Source organism: Myiozetetes cayanensis, unplaced genomic scaffold (genome assembly GCF_022539395.1).
Source record: "Myiozetetes cayanensis isolate MyiCay16 unplaced genomic scaffold, myiCay2020 scf1, whole genome shotgun sequence".
Taxonomy (NCBI): Eukaryota; Metazoa; Chordata; class Aves; order Passeriformes; family Tyrannidae; genus Myiozetetes; species Myiozetetes cayanensis.
In genome coordinates this window covers 142,645,035-142,652,928 of record NW_026086604.1, presented here as the reverse complement: position 1 = coordinate 142,652,928, position 7,894 = coordinate 142,645,035, and positions in this window count along the sequence as shown.

Genomic DNA, 7,894 nt, shown 5'->3' with positions numbered 1-7,894 from the left:
TGAAGTCACATCTGTGACTCAATGCCAAGAAAGGAAAGGGACCTTGCTTTTGCTTTCTCTCAGGAATTACTTGAATGGGAAAACCTGACATTTTTCCCTGTCAGTTCTGGACACTGGCCTCTAATTTTAATTATTGCTACAATGATATTTATTGTCTACATTGAGTCCCAGTGTGCTGGATGTTTTACCACACTAAGACAGAAAGTTCTAACCCTGAGAGCTGAAGAAAAGAGAGAAGGAGGAAAGCACAAAACGATGGTGAAGCACCACAACAGACACTAGTTCCAGATTATCAGAACTTTTGACAAGTTTTCATCAGGCATCAAAGGAAAGGGGGGTCATGAGGAGAGGAGACATTTAATTTTATTTTATAATTTGTATAATTATTTTTAGCAATTCAACACTGCAAAGGCCCTGGAAGTCAGCTTTAGCCTGACCTTTGTATGCATTCCTAGGAAAAGGGATGCAGCCAAAATCCCACCATTATGGTGAACCATAAATCCTGGGGGCCACAGGCAGCTGGGATTAATGAAGGACAGCCTCGTGGTCCAAAGATTAGGATGACCATGTCCAGGTTGCACAAACAGGATCTGTGAAGTAGGACTTTAACCTTGTGAAAAACAGAGTTTTCTGACAAAGAAGCAAAGCAGACCATCGGGATCCAGGAAGGTCTTCTTTGAAGTCGGTGGAATGGGGGATGTTTTCTGGCAGACAAAATACCTCACCCTTCCTGTGTGAGTTATCCAAACTGCTGAGAAACTTGAGTGGCAGCTTCAAGTTGTAAAAACCTAGGAAAAAAAATAATGAAGTAGAAATAATAAAAGACCCAAATCCTGCTGGATTAAGCTGAGGCCCAACTTCTAAACTTTTGGGAACTAAGTCAGCATAAAACCTATCTAACAAAGTCACAATGCTTTCCATCCCAGATCCTTGGATTCTGTTCTGGTTTATTCATTATCAGCCCAAGTTCTGTAGATACAGCTTTATTATCATTCTCATTCCACATACAGTTTGCAGATGAAAAAATTTTGAAACTGTACCAGATGTGATCTGAAAGAAACAGAAAAAAAAAAAGAAATCCAGACCACCAAAACACTGCAACCCTGATTTTAGGCATTGTAAACCTTACTCTGCTTATTGCATTTGACAGTATTAGATTGTAAGTGGCTCTATTGCCTTAAATAGAGAGTCTCCAAAGCTGAAAACCTGTTTTTAGCACAAACTTAAAGGAATGTAAATCAAATAGAAAACCATCAGAGGGATCAAAAACTGGCACAAGCCAACATCATACCTTTTGCCTCCCTTTATGTTCCCATGATCCCAAGGATAACAGTGGGAGCAGCTGACTTTTGCAGGATTTTGGAGGGGGTGCTGGCAAGGCAGAAGGAAATAAGGAGTGGAAGGCCACAGCTCTTAGCACAGGTTTCTCTCAGTAAACATAGGGCAAATAACTGTGGGTGCAGATTAGCTGAGCATGTTTTTAAAGACATGGGAGTGAGAATACAGGTGATGGGGACAGACATCTGCCTTGAAGGACAGAGCGTTTCTCATCCTGGGGACACCTGAGGGGTTGGAAGGTCAGAACATCTCTTCCTCATGCTGGGAAAAGCCCCACATTTTGGTGCTTCATGGTGTCCATGTGGTGTAAGGATTGACTGGAACACAAGGGCATTGGTGCAGGTCTAAATGTGCTCCTGCAGGTCAGCACCAGAGTGGCAGAGGGCTACAGCTGAACACTGTTTTTAAATCAGCAAAGATTAACACTTTCAGAAAGTATTTTAGTGGTTTTTTGTGTTGTTTTTTTTTTTTTTTTTTTTTTAGGAAAGGGTTTTGGGTGGGATTTCTTTTGGGGGGATTTCTCACATGTCATCTCTGCTTGAATTTGTGAGGAATTTCCCAGCTATAACGTTAGCAAATGGTGGGCAGTGACCAAGTGAATGGAGCAATGAACTTAAAGAGGAAATAGGGCCGAGAAGCCAGCCAATTTAATCTCCTCCATGTAAAATCTTGCAGATGAGAAGGAAACTCCAGCTGATGGCCATCTTTCATCAGACATTTCTGTCATTTGAAGTTTCCTCTATGAGGATTAGAAAGTATAAAAGTGTGGAGTATCAATCACAACTGATTTGATTGTTAAAATGACCTCTATAATTTCTTCAGGGCTTTCTCTGCTTTCAGAACACCCAATTACTCCACCTTGTGCTTTAAAAGCAACACGAAAATTACTCTTAAGAACAGCTAGAGAACACTGAAAGAATTTGTCTTGTTTCTTAAATAAAAGGTTTCTTCTGCTTCATTATTGCCTTAAAATGAGCAGAGATTCTGTGTCTTGGTCATTTCTGTCTTTCCAAGGTGGGGTGAATAATTTGCAAGGTGTGTGCTGCGATTTCTATGATCACAGGTGCCAGGCTGGGAGTAGCCTGTCTCCAAAAGAGAAAGCTGATGTCTTATCTACCAAATGTCAGCAACTGAAATGAAACAGCTGTTAAATCTAAAACCACCAGTCCTTGTAAACTCACCTGACATATCATCTCACACAGCTATCAGCCTCTTGTCTCTTGTGATGTCCTGGCTCATCAGCTGCAAGGATTGCTGGTCCAGCCAGGAGCTGGCTGAAGTAGTCTAAAAAAACCAAATAATAGCATACCCTAAAAAAATTTCACACGAAGTCCAGAATTCACAAATGTAACAGATTTCCTTCCCCGAATGTCAAGAAAAATCAAAAAAAGGATATAAGCCCATTTTAAAGGAGAAAATTTCAGGAAATCTTTGTCCTGTAAAGGGGTAATTCCTGGCCCTTACTGAGACAGTTTCATTCCATTTTCTCTTTTTTCCTCTATGAGTGCATGGTAATACATGTATAGGTGGTAATACATGACATGATGCTCACATCCACAGAGTGATTTGTACAACAGTTAGAGATCATATCCATCTAAAAATAGCTTAACTGGGAGAAGCCACTATGGGACTATGTGAACTTTTGGCACCACCTCCCTGCACTGCGGAGCATGTGATCGTTCATGCCAAGGTGTGGCATTGCTGGTGGATTTCCTCAGGTTTATTTACATGCTGTCAGATCCATTTCTCGTGGTGCTCTGGTATTCAAATCGTTGGCTGAACATCTTCACCATGGCCCTGGAGCTGCTGCATGAGGTTGGTGCATTGAAGTAGCAATGAGGGGTTTAAATCACTGTGGGAGAATCCCTTCCCACTTCCCCCTCCATGGGAACGAAGGAAGGTGTTACTCTGGGTCACTCTGAAAGCTCTCTTGCAAGACCTTGCATGACTTAAACATTATAACAAAATCCATAAATATCTGAGTGCTTCTGATTGCTGGCTTATGATCATCCGTGGTTGATTTGCACTTCAAGCTTTTCCCTAGAGCTGTGGGAGCTGTAATTTTGAAACTTGGGAATCCCACAGAGCCCCTTGCTCTAGGAGCTGGCAGGATGGCAGGGAGACAGAAAAAGGGCAGGTTTGGGGCTCAGACTGTGGTGATGGGGCTGTAGAGAGGGGCTCCTTTGGCCAAGAAGCTCTCACCCTGTAGGGGACGAGTTTATAGCTCAGTGAAGTGCTGAACTGCTCAACTGGCAAAGATGAAGTTACTCCTCCGATAAAATCTGTTATTTCTGCTGTTCTCTGTGTGCCTTGTCCTGGAGGAATACAGTGCATAGTTTATTCTTCACAAGTAATGAATACAAAATCAATTATATGATGCAGTATTTGCCACAAAAAAAAACCCCAAACTTTATGACAAATTAATTTGGAAAATAATTGATAGCAAATACGTTTTGGGAAGAGTGTTATATGGCAAGCTCTGGAACATAAAACTGTGGTGACTCTATAAAAGCCAACAATTACACATTAGTAAACCTTAAAATAGTCCATGTCCTAGATTTCAGAATAATCTACAAATGGGTCATTTTTCAACCTACAGACTTCAAAAACTACTCTCAGACAGATCCAAAGAAGAATTTTATTTGCCAATAAAATTTTCCAAAGGAACTGCTTTAAAAATTGTTAGAACATAATGTAATGGCTTTATCTAACATTTTCAACTAATGGCTTTGGTTTCCTATGACTAAGACTTTGGGACAGAGACATCTTATTATTCATATATTAGAAAACAATTTCATTCCTATTTTAAAAGCAAATGTCCATGCAAACCCAAGTGATGGGCTGCCTTTTAAGTATTTGTCATCTAATCCATGAATCCTCCAAACTTTAAGTCCATTTGTGATTAGATCAATTTGTCACATTAGACAGTGTATTCTTCTTCTACAATAATAATCAGTGGAACATTAAGTGAGAACACCCACATGATGACCTGCAGATTGCAGAGGCAAGGCACAAAAAGATATTGCTAAACCAACTTTCAGTCCTTCTCCAAATTTATAAGATTTTTGAACTGCCAAAATTTAAAAATAGGATACTGCTCTTGCCATGAAGATAATTAAAAAAGGAACAATAAATCCACTGAATAAGAGATGCTACATTAGCAGATTCATACAACTGGAATGTACCTTCTGTCTTTGTTTTGCTACAGTCCAGTAGCCAGATTTCACAGCAACAAATCTCTGAAATATATTTTTTTACCTTTAACGCTGCTTTTCACATGAAGGAGTCAGTACAGGGTAAACATGACCAAAGCTTGGTTTTTTTTTTTTAATATTTTTATAGACATTTTTATGTTAAAAACATCTACTAATAAATAGAAAAACAATGAAACCCCCAAATGTCAATTTTCTTATATTATACAAGCTGTTAGATGAATGCACTTGTAAATTTTCATAAAACATACTGTATTCAACTGCAGTTATCTGTAGTACAAAAATATCTAAATTCTTGCTTGAACTACATATCACAAAGCAACCTTCACTGAAGAAGCATTTTAGTGGTTTCACATGAAATGGTGCCTCCAAAACTGTATTTGTCGTCTTGGAAATGGAAATTATTTGTACAAGTCTTTGACAAGTCTTTGAATTTTTTTTCACCACAAGATGACTATTAACTCTAAAGGAATGATGCAAAATTTTAATAGCTAAATAAGCTCATCCAGTTTTAATGCTCAAATTCAGAAAACGAACATTTTAGTTCTCTTGGATGATGGAAAACTGCACCATTTGCTAACTGTGGTCTGATACTAGGAGGGGTTGATGTCCATAACTCCTGTGAATTAATTTAGTCTTAGCAGTGTCATTGCTACAGAGGTAACAGAGTTTATTTTCCTGCAGGCTTTTTTCACTTGAGTTATACTGTGAACTAACTTTCAAATTGTGTCCCTATTGTTCTGCATTTATTCATTTGTCTGACAGAGACAAGTTTGATAATTAATGGCAGTGGTAAAAGTGAACCTGCTTGGTAATTTCATTAAGTACCAAGCGTGGACCAGGCTGCTTCAGCATCTTTAGCCCAGTGGCTTAATCAACTTGAGTTCAAGGCATTACCTCACTAGATTATAAGTTTCTGTGTGTGGATTTGACTAGGACTGGAAACTAGATTTCAATCATGACATCAGCTAGCTTTGGTGTAAATACCAGCCCCATGCCTATTCTCTTTTAATTCCAAAAGCATCTGTCACTTGGTTGCCTGAACACCAATGATCAGAGCTTTTTTGAAGCATCATGGATTAACAGTGAAGAGTGAAATGTTGACAAGTAGAGTCAATAACTGCCATATTTGAATGTGAACAACAGACAACCTCACTGCAAAACTACTGACAGCATTTATAGGTTAAACTCCCATGCTGAAGTAACCCTTTGCAGCCCAGCCTGTTTACAGGAAAGAGGACACAAGGAGATCCACACTAAATTCTGCTGATCACTCCCAAGGCTTTCCTACCCGATCTTAGGAACCCAGGCAGGCCCTGCATTGTCTCTTCAGTGTAATAAATACTTTCAGTCTTCCCTCAGTCTCTATTAGACCCAAACTCTCAAAAGTAATGGCTGCTTTTTACTACTTTTTCAAAAACACCAACTTCAGGAAGTCTCTAGATGATCTACCGTGATCAAAATAACTTGAATTTTTGACATTTCTTCCTCTTGCCTTGCTTTTCCTTGCCTGTCACATTGTATATTTTTGCAACTATACTTCTTGTTTTCGTGTTGCAGGTTCTGATCCTGTACCCCACTCCATCAGTGCCGGCCACCAGCCAGCATTTCCTGATCACCTTTTGCACTTTGCTACAGAGATCTGTTCATCACATTTAACTACTAAATACAGGGTCATATACATTATATATGCATTGTAGGCAGGAGAACTGCAAGGTTAACGCAAATACAGCATAACTGCTCTTTGAATGTAATTATATTGTCTTTGTATTTTTTTTCCTAGATACCGCATCTCTGCTATGGAAAACATTACTTTCCATCAGGCCTTTTTATTGGACTTCTTGAGATTAATGTTCTCAAAATCAAAATACAATCTAAAAAAGATGTTATGTCTTGGAAAATTGTTACTAGAGATACTTTATTTAGTAAATTAGCAATCAGCAGAGACATATTGCTATAGCAATTTGTGTATATAAGTATATACATATACATATAAGTATGTGTATATAAGTGTACCATGGGACTGCTCTGCAAAACTGTCACTCCAGCAGCAACAGTCTGAAACTAAGTTAACAGTTTTTCTTGAGTTCAGAAGTTAAACATACCTGTAAAATGTGGTTCCCTTTCCAGTTTTACATACTAGATACACAGTGGACAGTGCAGGGCCACCAAATACATATTAAAGGCTGTGTATTTTTTTGCATCCCATGGTGTTTTGTTTGCTTGTGTGGCTTCTGAGGACAGGAGCTTTACCTAGGAATTATGTCAGTTTGGTGCAGAGTCAGGAACTCTTTCTAAAAATAACTTAATTACAGCTAATAACTAGCTAATATTCAAAATCTTGTTGTTCTATCTCTATAGTCAGTTAAGTTAATATCTGAAGATTATCTGTGGTGTATTACCTGGTAACTCCCAACCACGTTAAACGTACCATGTCACTGTAATTTAAAAATAATTGAAGTGGAGTCAGGGGATTTAGTTGTCTGCCAAATAAATAACAACAAATATCACAGTCACCTGAAAATTACTGACAACATTTGTAAGCAATAAAGTGATCGGATATATGGGCCAGTCTCCTTTTGAGAGACACTCATGACCTTCTATTCACTGGAAGTTAACCTTGAAATATACTTTTTCCAGGAAGTCTTCCAAAGATAGTCTACCCTGGAAACAAATCCAATTTAAACAAATCTTCACACAAACTAACAAAAACAACAAAAGGAGCACAATAGTTGATTGTATTTAAGCTGCATATATTTTAGTCTTTTTTTTCTTTCTTTCTTTTTTTTTTTTCCTTTTCCTCTTCTTTAGCCTTTATGTTGCTTTGGATGGTGAAGAAAAAAAAAATCAAGGTCAAGTTGTCTGACATAATCTGATTTACAACATTATATTTTCTTTAAAATTACTGTAAGCCCTGTTTACTGAAGAAAACTTCAGTCAATCAGAAATTACCAAAGCTGAGGGGTCACCAGGGATGTTCTCTAGCACTTGCCCAGCCTGGTGCTTGTCTTGTACAATGTTTCTATCAATGACTGTGACACACACATGAGGAATTCAACAAAAATAAAAAGTCGAGAGTCACTGTTGATAACGAAATGAATTTGAATATCCATTAGAAAGAAAGTGCTGAATAACCGAAAGTGCTGGAATCCAAAACTGAGTCCAAATTTCATTGTGCAAAAGTGTCCTGACTTAGGAGAGACATCAGAGGGACTTCTGCTGCAAATTGAAGTCATAAATTGAGAACATCTGAGGTAAAGGAACATCAGGATGTACCAATGAATAGCAGGACTATCAGGAGACAACAGTGACATACAGAGATGAGAAAAGTAAATGGAAACACA